The sequence below is a fragment of the Bos indicus genome, chromosome 16, assembly GCF_029378745.1.
Source record: "Bos indicus isolate NIAB-ARS_2022 breed Sahiwal x Tharparkar chromosome 16, NIAB-ARS_B.indTharparkar_mat_pri_1.0, whole genome shotgun sequence".
Classification (NCBI taxonomy): Eukaryota; Metazoa; Chordata; class Mammalia; order Artiodactyla; family Bovidae; genus Bos; species Bos indicus.
In genome coordinates, this window is record NC_091775.1 from 9,116,923 (window position 1) to 9,132,571 (window position 15,649).

The 15,649-nt window shown below is 44.2% G+C and overlaps 1 long non-coding RNA gene across 2 annotated transcripts; it reads left to right on the forward strand.

The window, feature by feature from the left end:
- Nucleotides 1-433: 433 nt before the first annotated feature.
- On the forward strand, nucleotides 434-14,926 carry LOC139176327 (uncharacterized). 2 transcript variants are annotated; one of them, XR_011560731.1, is made up of 4 exons: nucleotides 434-482; nucleotides 12,469-12,554; nucleotides 12,972-13,079; nucleotides 14,724-14,926. It is a non-coding gene; the product is annotated as an uncharacterized lncRNA (long non-coding RNA). The 2 variants fall into 2 exon arrangements; XR_011560730.1 differs by lacking the exon at nucleotides 434-482 and having other exon boundaries at nucleotides 10,545-12,554.
- The last annotated feature ends 723 nt before the right edge of the window (nucleotides 14,927-15,649 follow it).

Below are 15,649 nucleotides of genomic sequence, written 5' to 3' on the forward strand. Positions count from 1 at the left end.
GTTCTTAGAGCTGAACTTTCCAGTGTAGTAGCCACTAGTCAGATCTGCCTATTTATAATTAACCTATTTCAAACAATACTTAACTTGATATATTAAAAACAAAACAAAAAACCACACAATTACCTGGTCACCCTAGCCATATCTCAAGTATGTCCATAAGTGTTGAAATTTCAGGTTGGTAAGCTTGAATGCAAGCTATATTGGTCCTGTAGAAATGTAAGGTTGAAAGGTGATTCTCTCAGCATCTCTCATGTGAAATATTGCAACTGTGATCACCATCTTGTTGAAGGGCTCTGACTCCACAAAGCACAGGGGAGGTCTGTGAACCTGCAGGGACAACCAGAAAGATGCTGTGTGAGCAAAGTGGAGAAGGAGAAATGGGTGGGTCAACTTGTATAATAACTGTATTATTGTTCATGGTTGTCTTTCTACAGACTGCTTCTTGGAGAGTGTCAGCAGCAGTGATACAGAAGATAATGCAGGTAGGGAACAACTCTCAGGTGGGATTTAGAAGGAGAGGGTTCCTGGACCACTCAGGTTACACCTGCTTCTGTGGAGATGAAGGAAGGTGAATATAAATTCAGGAAGAAGAAGGAAATGTATTAGAACTGTGATTTGTTCTTCATACATTTTAATGATATAATAGAGCTATGTGTCCATGTACTATATATTGTGCTGTGCTTATAGTCATCTCTCCTTGCTTTTCCATTTAGAAATGGCCTTTCTCACAAGACACCTCTTTCCTTGGCCTTTCACCACCAAATATGAAAGCTTGGTTTCTGGGTAGTACCTGCAGGGTAGTATGGACAGGGACGTTAGCTTCGTGTTTAAATTCTCCTATGATGGCCACATCCTAGTGGGCACAAAAGTCTCATAGTCACTTAACACTGGAGACCAAGTTCTGCAATAAGTGTCAGGTGATGGGTGAAACGTGAACCCTCTCCATCTGCATTTTCAGGACATGTGGCTTCCCCTCATGTTTGTCCTCACTGTTTATTCCTCATAAGAAGGGTGCTCTCAGGATTGGATGAGTCAAAGCACACCTGCTCTAGCATCCCTGCCTGGGCTGAGTCTCCTGGAGCTCATCTCAGCACCACACCTCCCCAAGGATGCTGTGCTGAAGGTGCTTCCACGTGAGAGCAGTCCATGTTCAGCTGCCTCTAGAGACCAGCATGGCCACAGATTCTAGAGACTGTGAAGGGGCCACTGGACTTCTTTACACATATTCTCACAGCCCGACTGACCTTGTCTCCAGGGACTGAGCAGACTTGTCAGAGACTCAGAGCAGCAGGACTCGGGGTCACTGATCTTTTTAGAACTCACTATTCCCTCCAGACAAAAGCTCCGGATGGTTTTTATCACCATCTTTGCACACTCCTCAACTCATTTATTTATCTTTTTAATTTTTTTTGCATTTGATTTGTTGTATTTTCTTATACATTTTGAGTATGAGCTCCTTATTTGAATATGTTTTGTATTTTTTCTGTGGGTTATCTTTTCATCCTATTGATTATTGAAGAGGCTACACTTTTCCTGTTTTGTGGTCTTAGAAACTTGGTGAATTTTGTTTGACCATGTATCCATGAATTTACTTGGGGGTCCTTATTCTGGGCTTTAGGGCTATGCATCTGTTTCTATGTCAATATCATACAGGTTTGATTTCTATATCTTTGTAATGTGCCTTGAAATCAGGAGGGGAAAAACTTTGATCTTTGTTCTCAAGATTATTTTGTCTTTTTACAGTCTTTTGCGGGGAGCCGGTGAGGCATTCCACTCGTGACAAAGGTCATGAGGAAGGAGGCTCGGCATACGCAAAGGCGGGATCGAGCCTCAGGAGTCCCCCCGGATATTCTCGAGCATTTCCCCCCAAAAAACCAGAGTCTGCCTAATTTATTGCTTTGTGCTCTCACCTCTGACTTTACTGGGGGCTGTCCCCTACCACCATCTCTCTCTCTCTGTGTCAAAGAGTTAACTTACAGCTCCAATTAATAAAGTTCCTGGGCAATTAGGAGTGTTTAAATCCAAACCCCTCTGATGGCTCTCTAACTCGCCTGACAAGTTTACCCGGACTCCTGCAGCTATGCATACGATTGTTTACAGTCTCCCAGGAGAGGCATGGGAAGCTTAAGATGTTCAAATAGCTTAGAGCCTCTCAGAGAGTTAAAAACTGTCAGAATAAACTAGTAAAGGATTTCATTGATGAGTCAATGCTTGTTGCCAAGTTTTCACATCCCCTGAATTGTATCCTTGAATATGTATCAATTAATAGTGGGTATGTAGAAAAAATAAGTAGTGGCCTTGGTGTTAGTAACTTTAGACCCTTAAGGTAATAAATTCTTTCTTTGTTGTAAACCCATTACACATCCGCCCTATAGGAATGCAATTTTATCTTTGGAAGATGGTGCCAAACCTTGAAATAATTACTCTTAGAGAAAGTAAGTCTTTGTTGATAAGTCCTTGTCAAGAGTCATAAAATGTTAGTAGGCCTTCTGGCCAGAAGATGATGTAAATCACCTAAACCATTTGTATATGATACATTTGCAGGAAAGAAACCTTGGTTTTTGATAAGAACCAAAGACTGCTGACTTTGCATCCCCTATTATCCTCTATGTGTAACTTAGGGTATAAAAGCCCCTGTTAAAAATAAAGCTACGGGCCTTGCTCACCAACGCTTGGTCTCCCCATGTCATTCTTTCTTTTAACTTCCAGCTGAGTCTCCATCTGGAGCGCGGAACCCACCACGCTGACTAATCATGCCTGGGCTTCTAAGACCCACTCGAGAAGGTGTCTAGGGTGAGACACCTTCCGCTATTCGAGAGGGCGCCTGCGGCCTACGTCAGTGGTGCAAACTTCTTGTCTTGAAGTTTTATTGGTCTCCCGCGTAAACCAAGCTACTCAGCTTCTTTTCTCCACTGAATTTTCCTACTGAGCTATCCTCATTCTATTGTCCTCTATATCTCTAATTAGCATATAAATAGTCGCCTAGGCCGTCTCTCCTTCGAATACCCTGGATCAGCTGGGGCAGGTCCCCAGCAGGTGGCGCCCGATACAGGATTTTCGAAGGTAAGCTCCCAGCAATTGGGGTTACCAGCCCTATTGCCCCCCGTTCTCGGAACAACTGGGTTATCAGCCCTCTTGTTCCCCCACGGAGCAGTTTGGGTGACCAGCCCTACTGCTCCTCCTTTGGAACAGTTTGAGCCATCAGCCTACTGTTCCTCCCCCCGGAACAATCTGGGTCACCAGCCCTATTGTTCTTCCAGTGTTCGGGATGGCTAGGACCCCACTCAAGGGTGCCGCGGACCCCCCTGTAGGATAGACAGGGCGAGAGGAGTGGGAAGTGTTGAAAGTGTTAAAGAGTTAGACAGTTTCTGAAGTTAAAAGGCCAAAGAAAAGCCTGATCTTTTGATAGCTTAAAGCAAAATCTTTTACTATACTTAATTTTCTGACATGGGTAATACTGAATCAAATGAAAGACAGCTCTTTATAGGAGTAATTTTACAGTTATTAGGTAAAAGAGAAATCAAAGTTAAAAAATCTGCCATTCAATCATTTTTTTCATTTGTACAAGAGCACTGTCCCTGGTTTCCAGATGAAGGCTCTGTTAACTTAGATGTCTGGGAAAAAGTAGGAAAACAGCTAAAAACTTACCATGCCGAACATGGCTCAGAAAAGGTGCCTAATGACGCCTTTTCTTTATGGAATATCATTAGAGATGTCTTAGACCCTGCCCCTGATTCAGAAAAAGTACATCTTAAAAGTGATAGTGAAGAAAATGCTGTAGCTAAACCTGCCCCTGAATCTAAAAGAGTAACTTTTAAAGAGGAAAATGAGGTCGAAACTGTAGTTAAACCTGAGGAAAATGAGAAAAACGAAGACCCGCCTGACTATCGGCAACTAAGAAAAATGTTAGCAGCTGTGACTACTCAGGAACAACTTAAAGATAGGGATGAGGAACAAGATCAGCCTTCCCCAAAAGAAAAAGAGAATTTAGGCGAGATAACAACTAAATATCACTCTGATGGAGATTGGCATCTCTTAAACAAAGATGCCCCAAAAGGCCTAAGAGAAACTTCCCCTGTCAGACCATCCGCTCCTAGGAGCTTGAGGGAAACATCCCCGATCAGACAGTTTGTAAGATTTAGTCACCAAACAGTTAAAGGATCTCCGGAGCAGGAGAAGAGAAATAAGGGATGCTCCCATCCCCCCATGCCTCCTCCTCCGTGTGGGGGTAAAGGGCCTCCACTAGGAGTTTCCCCGAGAAGGGTTTGCTCTAGTCCCAAGGATAAATTTGATCCTCACCTTGAGGCTTCTTTTCTAGTCCCCTCTGCAGTTTAGATAGGGTAAAGAAGGTACAAAATAAATAATAATATTCTCAAAAAAAAAAAAAAAATTAAAAAAAAATGGGTTTCTCTACATCTAAAAATAGACAAATGTTTATTGGCTCTGTGAAATATGATTAAAAATGTCCTGGACCCCTGTCATGAGGCTGTTAAATAGCCTTTGAGGGAGGCTATAGCGGTAGATAGTGGTGAGTCTCCACTTTCTGCATAGATCATAATTTCTGCTATTGGAAAAAAAAAAAAAAAAGGAGGGAGAAAGTGCTTTACCTCCCGAGGAAGGAGAGGGCTTACAGGACGCTGCGGCCGAGCGCCCTGGCGAGCTCCCTCCCCCTCTGCGCAAACCTTTAAAAAACTTATCCACCACTTTCTGATTTAAGGTGATCGCCACCACCTCTGTTGGTGCCTCCCAGGACCCAGGAGTTCCCCATTTTGCCCCCAAAGCCTCTCAAAGCGTTGCCTAAGCCTGAGGAAGATAAAAAGTTTTTTGAACAGTGGAGCTTTTAAAACAGACTGCGTGCACAATATGCAGAGCATGCTTTTTAGAGAAAACCCCCTCGGGGGGTCTCACCCAGGCTAGGAGAAAAGCGAAAGGGCAAGGGGATTTAGCAACAATATTAACCCCTGATGTGCCGCTTACTCCAATTCCAACGGGAGTGGCTGGCCCCCTACCTTTGGACATTGTAAGATCTGTCCTGGGGCATAGCTCGCTTTCTTTTCAAAAAAAAAAAAAAAAAAAAAAAATTCGGTGGTGCATGGTGTAGTAGATTCTGATTATATTGAGAAATTAAAGTCTTGATATCACCGCCTACCAAAACTGTACAAATTAATAAAGGTCAAAGAGTAACACAGCCTTTGCTTTTACCTTATTATCAGACAAGAAAAAACTTGACTTCTCAAGTTAAGAGCCACAAAACATTTGGATCTAGTGATCTAGCCTTTTGGGTGCAGGAAATTACAGCTCCAAGGCCTTTAAAAGATCTTTTAATTCCAGAGAATAAAATGCCAGGGCTATTGGACACAGGAACAGACGTCTCTTAGCATTGCTGGGAAAGACTGGCCCAGCTCCTGGCCAACACATACTACTGAAAATGAGTTGGTGGGATTAGAGAAAGTGGTATGTGAGGTGGGGATGCTATACAGGTGGTACATTTAACAATACTTTATATATTGTTATAAATACATAATATAAATATATTTGCCTAATTACAGTTTGCCTAATTAGGTATGGGTATAAATAAAATATAATAAAGGTATACCTAATTCTACTTATAGATCTATACTTAATTTGTATATAAATTAATATGTATACTATATATACATATATATATACTGTATAATTAAATGTATATTGCAGTAATATAATGTGTGTGGCTGATATTAATTGGTATGGATTGATGTGCTGTGATGATATATGTTCTATATACTGTATAATTGTATGTGTGTGACATGTATTATTACAGTACACTGGTTTGTGTTGGTTGGTATTAGCTGTGTATGTGTTGTATTGCTGTAATATATATTAATTAATATATTAATTATAAAGATTAATTCAAATATATTGATTTATATATATTATATGTCAATAAGTTTATACTTGTTGCCATATATAAATACATATATAAATACATTTTACATTTAGGTATGTCTGTATACCAAAATGAGATAAGGAGGTTATACATTTATTATTTAAATTTATACAGAGACCTAAACTAAACATTAGACCTAAATTAACATATCCCTAGGAAAACAGCTGGACAAATAGTAAAGTTATGTCCAAATTGTAATTAATCACTTAAAGGTAAACACACAGGAGCAGACTACAATGATGAGACACTAGATGCCTGAATTACAGGCTACGACTCGGCCCCTGGTCAAGTAAAAAGACCTCCTTACTGGAGAGTGTAAAAGGCCAGATGTGTTGCTAACTTGTGGGAGAGGGTATGCTTATATATTTCTACAGAATGCAGATTCTCTGATTTGGATCTCAGAAAAATTCGTCGTGTCACATTCCCCAAAGACCAGGTTCGCGGCGTGCGCACTCGCTCGCTCTCCCTCCCCCAGCCAGCTCTCGCCTCCGCGCCGCCAGCAGCGCCCCACACCCTCCTTGCTGCACCCCGAGACCTAGAGCAAGGAAGTCTGTGTGGCGCGAGTGAGGGCCAGAGAGGAAAGCGTGCCCGCGGAATGCAGTCCAGACCAGCGCGCTCCCGCCGGCGACAGGAAAACGCCCGGAGCCCAAGCGGCGGCGGCTAGCCCGAGTCCGCGAACCCCGCCCCTCCGCCCGCCGTAGACGCAGCGGCCCACAGCCTGCCGTTCGCGTTCTGCCTCCTGATGCTGCGGACACTGCTCCGCCGAGCCGATGCCTACAGCTGCTCCTTGTTTCATCTTGTTTAAATCCTCAATATAATGTTTGCTCCTTTGTGGTGGTGGTGTGAACAAATGTATGCTCTCATCTTGTTTAAATCCTCAATATAGTGTTTGCTCCTTTGTAATGTTACAACGTCCACCTTATCTTATGATGTAACCACTTATTGAATTATGCTCTTGCTGTATTACAACAACTGCAGGATTTAATGCGAACACGACGGTTTGTGGGCTTACTTATCTTGGGAATAGCAGCTTTGATAAGTGCAATTACTTCTGTTACTGTGGCAGCAATATCATTGACTCAACAAGTACATACTGCTCAATATGTTGATTCTATGTCCAAAAATGTTTCTTTAGCATTGGCAACACAGGAAGCTATAGACAGGAAATTAGAAATGAGGGTAGATGCCCTAGAGGAAGCAGTAATACATATTGGGACTGAATTGCAGGCTTTAAAGGTGAAAATGGCATTGTCCTGTCATGCTGACTACCGGTGGATATGTGTAACACCCCTGAAAGTAAATGAGACAGATTTTGAATGGGAAAAGATTAAAAACCATATTTCAGGTATTTGGAACAGCTCTGACATTAGCTTAGACTTAGGGAAACTTCACAATCAAATAGCAACCCTGGAACACTCCCGATTAGATTTTACTGCCGCTGGAACAGCAAATGATTTCTTCCATACTTTCTCTAACTACATTTCAGGAAAAAATATTCTGTCTACCTTCCTCGGCTACGCTACCTTGGCTGTTTTAATTTTATTTCTAATAATCATTCTTCCTTGTATTGTCAGGATTCTTCGGCAGAGCATTCAGAGGCTCGCGACTGAGCTACATCTGGCTGTTTTAAGAAATAAAAAAGGGGGAGATGCGGGGAGCCGGTGAGGCATTCCACTCGTGACAAAGGTCATGAGGAAGGAGGCTCGGCATACGCAAAGGCGGGATCGAGCCTCAGGAGTCCCCCCGGATATTCTCGAGCATTTCCCCCCAAAAAACCAGAGTCTGCCTAATTTATTGCTTTGTGCTCTCACCTCTGACTTTACTGGGGGCTGTCCCCTACCACCATCTCTCTCTCTCTGTGTCAAAGAGTTAACTTACAGCTCCAATTAATAAAGTTCCTGGGCAATTAGGAGTGTTTAAATCCAAACCCCTCTGATGGCTCTCTAACTCGCCTGACAAGTTTACCCGGACTCCTGCAGCTATGCATACGATTGTTTACAGTCTCCCAGGAGAGGCATGGGAAGCTTAAGATGTTCAAATAGCTTAGAGCCTCTCAGAGAGTTAAAAACTGTCAGAATAAACTAGTAAAGGATTTCATTGATGAGTCAATGCTTGTTGCCAAGTTTTCACATCCCCTGAATTGTATCCTTGAATATGTATCAATTAATAGTGGGTATGTAGAAAAAATAAGTAGTGGCCTTGGTGTTAGTAACTTTAGACCCTTAAGGTAATAAATTCTTTCTTTGTTGTAAACCCATTACACATCCGCCCTATAGGAATGCAATTTTATCTTTGGAAGATGGTGCCAAACCTTGAAATAATTACTCTTAGAGAAAGTAAGTCTTTGTTGATAAGTCCTTGTCAAGAGTCATAAAATGTTAGTAGGCCTTCTGGCCAGAAGATGATGTAAATCACCTAAACCATTTGTATATGATACATTTGCAGGAAAGAAACCTTGGTTTTTGATAAGAACCAAAGACTGCTGACTTTGCATCCCCTATTATCCTCTATGTGTAACTTAGGGTATAAAAGCCCCTGTTAAAAATAAAGCTACGGGCCTTGCTCACCAACGCTTGGTCTCCCCATGTCATTCTTTCTTTTAACTTCCAGCTGAGTCTCCATCTGGAGCGCGGAACCCACCACGCTGACTAATCATGCCTGGGCTTCTAAGACCCACTCGAGAAGGTGTCTAGGGTGAGACACCTTCCGCTATTCGAGAGGGCGCCTGCGGCCTACGTCAGTGGTGCAAACTTCTTGTCTTGAAGTTTTATTGGTCTCCCGCGTAAACCAAGCTACTCAGCTTCTTTTCTCCACTGAATTTTCCTACTGAGCTATCCTCATTCTATTGTCCTCTATATCTCTAATTAGCATATAAATAGTCGCCTAGGCCGTCTCTCCTTCGAATACCCTGGATCAGCTGGGGCAGGTCCCCAGCAGTCTTTAATGGTTCCATATATCTTTTTGAATTTGCTTTTTCCATTTCTATGAAATTTATGCTAATATTTTGATTGGTGTTGCAATGAATTTTTATCTAGCTTTGGGTAGCATAGAAATGTCAACAGTACTAAGTCTTCAGTCTATGAGCATGATATGTCATTTCAATTCCTTGTGCCTGGTTTAATTCTTTCAGTATGGTTCATGGTTTTCAGTGTGCAGGTTGTTTGCTTTCTAAAGGTACTTTGTCCTTGACCTCTCTGGATCTTTCAGAGTCAGTGGTTGGAAGGATGATCTCATGAAGAGACAAAGTGTCCCTCTTTCTCTTCTGCACATGTTCTCTGATTATGTTCAGCACAGGTGCCCTGGGCCCTGTGCCCATACTCTTCCCCTCAAAAGGAGCACCTGCTGGGAATTCCTCTAAGATCTGGGTGTTGACATTGTTTCAGTGTCCCAAAGGCTCATGAGTACCTGGGATGTGTGCATGAGCCCAGGAGAAACACATAAATAAATCACCAAATCAGGCCAGCCAAATACCCTGCAGAAGCTGTTGGGCTATACTTCACAGGCCTGCAAGCCCTGTACTGCCTAGATTTGAGGCCAAAGAAAGGTCCCAGAGTTTACAGAGATATCAAAGTTTTAATAGATGGAATGTCTTATATATCTGAAGTAAAAGGGTCCTGGAGAGACACCTACTGTGGACAGCAGGTGACAGGCAGAACACAGAAGCTGCAATATTCTTCACTCTGGGGAGATGGGGAATCTACCAGTTACAGGGGGAATTAACAGCAGATTGGCTCATTAGTTACACTGGTGACCATGGAAACCAGTAGAAGGCCACATCCCTCTCTTACCCCCTCAGGCTAAATACTTTCATAGGCCAGAGATCTTTTCTTTGTTAATCTACAGGAAAACAGCTATCTTGAAAAGGGCAGAAAATGCAGAGGGAATAACCAAGAGAAAGGTGGTAACATTCTATATATATTCATTTGTTCAGTCACTCAGTTGTGTCCGACTCTTTGTGATCCAATGAACTATATCCCCCCAGCTTCTCTGTTCCTGGTATTCTCCAGCTAAGAATATTGAAGTGTTTCCATTTCCTCTGCCAAAGCATCATCCCAACCCAGGGATTGAACCCATGTCCCCTGCATTAGTAGGCAGATTCTTTACCACTGAGCCACCTGGGAAGCCCTATGCCCTCCCTTTTACCACAGTGCCCTGGTATTCCATAAACTGTTCTGCCACAATCTATCAGAAATGTTAGAACCATTGGAGCTGATCTTAAGATTCATTCAATCTTGCCTGGTGGCTCAGACAGTAAAGAATTCGCCTGCAATGCAGCAGACCTGGGTTAGAACCCTGAGTCAGGAAGATCCCCTAAAGAAGGAAATAACTACCCATTCCAGTATTCTTGCCTGGAGAATTCCAGGACAGAGGGGCCTGGTGGGCTACACTTTATGGGGTCACAAATTGTCCAACACAACTGAGTGATTAAGCACACACATATATAAACATATATAGAGGATATTGTGAATTACAGTGTGGTAGCCACTAGCCGGATGTAACTGTTATAGTTTGTTTAAAGGCATGTTTTAAATGGTCAAAAATACTTGCAATTTCAGATAGGTTAGCATGAAGGTGAGAGCTCTAATGGGCCTATAGAAGTGAAAGGTTGAAAATTGACTCTTTCAGCATCCCTGTCTTTAGGTTTGTAACTGAGATCAGTGTCTTATTGAAGGGCTCTGACTGCACAGAGAACAGATGACTGCCATCTGCTATCCACAGTGGGGTGTCTCTTCATGACCCTGGGAAAAAGGTCAAGGTGATGCTGTAAGAGCCAGCAGGGCCTCAATTGGAGCAGAAGTGGGTGGGTCATTCATTCTGATCACCTTGTTGCTCCTGGTTGTGTTCCTATGGAATGTGTTGTGGAGAGCATTTGGTGTGGTGGTGAGGAAGGGGACACTGGCAGGAAACAACATTTAAATAGGACCTGACAGGACAGGGCTCCTGAAAATATAGGGTTAAACCCTCTGCTTGCAGGCTAAGGAAGGTTAACATGAAATTAGAAAGAAGGAAATGTGTGTAGAGTTGTGAATTACTCTTTTCATATTTGAATGATATGATAGAGAAATTGTGTCCTGGCCTTGCATTGTGCTGTGTTTATAATCACCTTTTCTTGCTTTGCTCTTCAAAGATTATTTTTCCTGTAAGAGCTGCTCTCTCCTGCTTTTGTCACTGACTAGTATGAAAACCAGGTCTTTGGTCAGCACATCTCGAGTATTGCGCATTGCAGACTCTGTTTTCTACTGTATGCTGAACTATGATGGCCATATCCTATGGGCTCAAAACTCTCATTGCCACTTGACACTAGAGACCACATCCCTGTAGTGCATGTGAGGTAGTGATTGAGGCGTGAACTCTCTCCTCCTGCACTTTCAGGACTTGTGACTTCCTCTCATGTTTCTCCTCACTGTTAATCCCTCAAGTAGAGGGCACTCCCAGAGGTGGATGAGTCACAGCACATAGGCTCTGAGTCCCTGCCTGGGCTCAGTCTCCTGAAGCTCATCTCAGCCTCTGCACCATCCAAGTCTGATGTCCTGAAGGTGCTTCCATGTGAGAGGTCCATGTCCAGCTGCTCCTACCTCCATGGCTTCAGATTGTACATTCTGTGAAGAGTCCACTGGGCTTCTTCACACACTTGCTTTCACAGCCCTGCTGACCTGGTCTTCTGGGATTGAGCAGTCCCAGGGCAGCAGGTCCTGGGGTCACTGCTACTCTCAGAACCCACTGCTGCTTCCAGACAGTCCTGCCCCTTCTCCCCAAACCGAGGCCTGCCCCATCCTCTGTCCTTTCCTTACACCTTCCCAGGTCTCATCCCTCCAGTTTTCCAAGTCTTAGTGCAAACCAGGAAGCTACCAGATGTTTATCGAGGACCCTTGTCACATCATTCTGGCTAAATGGAATTGGAAGTGTTTGCCTCTGTCCTAAGGGTCTATAAAACTTAAGGTGTTGCTGTGAGCATTAAGTATCCCCCAGGTAACTCAGATCACCAAAGGCAACAGGAGAGTCTCTGTTATGTGAAATTTTGTCCTTCCCTCCCCCAGGGCTCAAAACACTCTCAGGTCCATGCCCAGTCCTCCCTGGCAGGGATGGATTATTTAATTAAATAATGGGCTGATAGAAGACAGTGGCCATACACCCATGATCCTTCTTCCAATGTTCCCATGTTGGAGAACTCTAGGGTTGATGGAGTTTCAAGGAGCAAGGAAAGGAACAGTGATAATAGGAGAGAAATGAGGAAGGAAGTAGAGGAGAAACAGGGGGAGAAGGAGGGAAGTGAGGTCATGGGCAGAGATGCATGGAGACAGTGACCGCCTGGAGGAGGAACAGGTTGACATGGCCTCATTCCTGTTCGCATGTAGACAAGTTGAGAGTGGTGACAGGAAGCTGCAGTTCAGAGACCCACTTTTTCACTGAAGAGGTGAAACACTGAAGCCCTGGGTTGTCCCTGGAGAAAAGGCACCAGGGGTCCCAGGGTCAGGCTCTGAGGGGCACCAGGGTCCTCCAGTCACATCCTGACTCTAAGTCTCTCCTTTGCTTTCCCACAGACTCTCCACATGACTACTACCCTCAGACATCAGAAAAATGCATGGAAGATAATAAAGATTCAGAGATAGAGAGCAAGAATACAGAGGTCATTTCTTCCTTCTTTCATATTTTTAAAAGTTTTCTCTTTTTCTGATCCATAGACTCTTCCTTGTAACCCTTCCCCATCTCCACTTTCCGTCTTTTTGTGATTATCCTCCTGGAGCACCTGGTTTCTTATAGGCACGGGGGATCCTGGGAGCTTATATAAAACCTGTGAATCTGTCTTCAGCTCTCTTCCCCTACTCTCATAGCATTGCCCCAGCTCCTGACCTCATGTCTGCACCCTTCAACCTGGTTTTGTCACTATGACTGGCCTGAGAAGGAGTGGAGGCTGGAGTTAGTATGTCTGGATCCATGCAGTTGAAGTGCCTGCATTAAGTCTGCCCTGCCCTGGGTTACCCCATAAAGTTGCTTTCCTGCCCTGAAAGAGCTTGGACCTGCCTGACTGATCTCTTTCTTTCAGATTTCAGAAAACTCTTTGCTTGTTTGCTGGAGGAATGTTTTTGGGGGTATCAAAGATAATAAAGAAGACCAAGAAAAGCAAGAATGAATGTGGGACCTGGGTGAAAAGGTGAGGCAGAGAAGGGCACATGTCTGCATCATGTCCTCAACTCACTTGGTGGGGCTTCAGAATCACCAGCAAAAACACTGGGGTCTGTTGCTGAGTGTGACCACAAAAGTGGAGACAAGAGGGTGGTAACAGTCCGTCCATGCAGATGAGAGGAAGATGCCCTGAGCACGTCTCCCCAGGGTACAGGTCCTGTCCCCAGATGCCCCTGAGGTTTCTGGGCTGGCTCCTCCGGCAGCTGTTACATTTGCAGGGAGGCTGGGGGGCACTGTGGAGCCACTGTGTGCCTGAGTCAAGGAGCCACTGTTCTCTTTGAAGATCCCCACTGGAGGCTTCCTCATCCCCCTCTGCAGGACCCAGCTCTGCCCACCCAACCCCCCAAAGGCAGCAGGGGATACCCCTAGTTCATCACCAGCTGCAGAGAGAGGTTGGGGAGGCCCCACGCTCCCCAGTCCTGGGCTCCTGGGAACAGAGTGAAGGAGACACAGGTGCCCAGAGTTCGTGTAGGCAGGAGTCACCTGGCAGCTCCACATCCCTGTGGGTGCTCCCTGGTCCTGAGGGTCCCAGCCAGCCTGAGAGGTTTCCTCAGTCAGGTGTCCAGTCTGGGGTCCCTCAGGTTCTTGAACCTGGAGTCCTTGGTCACTTCAGGCACCATTTCTTAATCTGAAGTTGGAGGTTCTGCAGATTCTTCTGTGTATGTGTCCAACTGAAGACACACCAGAAAGCAATACAGTGCCATTTGGGATGCTGGTAGTGGTAAGGGAGCCACCTATCAATGCAGGAGACACAAGAGACTCAGGTTCAATCTCTTGGTAGAGAAGATCCCCTGAGGAAAGGAAATGGTAACCCAAGCCAGTATTCTTGCCTGGAGAATCCCAGTGACTTGAGGAGCCTGGTGGACTATAATCCTAGGCTGCACAGAGTCAGACATGACTGAACTGAGCAGCACACTTGGGATGAGTGGCAAGATTCAAGTTGCTTATGTTCCTTTTATTTTTTTCTGATTCTGTCATTAACAACACATCTTATTTTATTATAATTTAAAAATCAGTGTCTTCTGTCAAAGGTTAGTGTTGCAACATGCTAAACATAAAATGCACCTTTTTATTACAACAATATAATAACAGTTTAAAATCATAAACCTCAGGAGAGTTTGGCTGGGGCTTGGAAATGATTATTAGGGAAAATATAGACCCTAGGTGTCTGTCCATTTCCAATGCTCAGGTCTCAGGAGCAGTTGTACTGAGTGTAGGATGGGTGGATATGTTCTCATACCCCCCATGACATCTGACCTCCTGCTCCTCCCAGGGGCTAGAGAGAAGGGAGGACCCAAGCATTCAGCCCTGGATCCCAGAGTCCCCTGTTCCTCTGACTGAGTCTCACTGTCCAGGGTACCCATCAGTTGAGGGTTGCCGGCCGGATGCCCAGGTGTACTCGCTCCTGTGGGACATTTCTAAACACTCCCTGCTGACAGAAAACACACTCAGGAAGGAGAATCAAATAGGCCCAGTGCCCTGCAGATCTGAGCTCCAAAGCCAAGTCTAGATCCTGGGAAGTCTTCTGGGTCATGCACACCCTCCTCAGGGAGCCCTCTTCTGTCTGACTCTGCACCTCCCAGGGACTCCATCACCTGTGTTGCTGTTGCAGGCTCTGATCTGAATCCATGAAGACCTGGACCTGGACCCCATCCTGGACCCCACAGGGGATACAGCCCCCACAGCACCAAGAGCCTCATCTGGACCAGATCATAAGAGGCCTCCCTGCTTCTCTCCTGAGGGTCCTCATTTAGTACAGCCTCAGTTGTTTTGTTGTATAGATTTAGTATTAGTATTTTCTACAGTGTTATCTATATGTTGTGCATTTATCTGTATGTTCAATATTTATATGTAAGGTTTTTCATTAAATTTTTAAAATATACTTTTTTAAAATAATTTTTCTATTAAAGCACACATGTGTACAGAAAAGCACTCTCAACAGAGGTGGAACTTAATGAATTGTCATAAGGCAGTCACCCTTGTGTCCACCACAAAGATCTCCCCCCCTAAGATACAACTCAGTCTTCGTTGAGTAAGGAACTGCAAATTTAGTCCTTGCATCTGTCCTCATGTCATTGTCTTTCAGTTCAGTTCAGTTCAGTTGCTCAGTCCTGTCCGACTCTTTGCGACCCCACGAATCACAGCACGCCAGGCCTCCCTGTCCATCACCAATTCCCGGAGTTCACTCAGACTTATGTCCATCGAGTCAGTGATGCCATCCAGCCATCTCATTCTCTGTCGCCCCCTTGTCATTGTCTTTAAGGATTCTGTTTTTGTACGTCTGCTCATTCCACTAGTCAAAGGAGATCAATATTACCCTAGCTCTTTCATGATTTGCATGTCAGGACTTTTGAAACTCATTTTGCTTGACTGGCGCCATCTTCCGAAGATAAAATTGCATTCCTATAGGGTGGATGTGCAACGGGTTTACAACAAAGGAAAGAATTTATTACCTTAAGGGTCTAAAGTTACTAACACCAAGGCCACTACTTATTTTTTTCTACAGACCAACTATATTAATTAATACACATTCAAGGA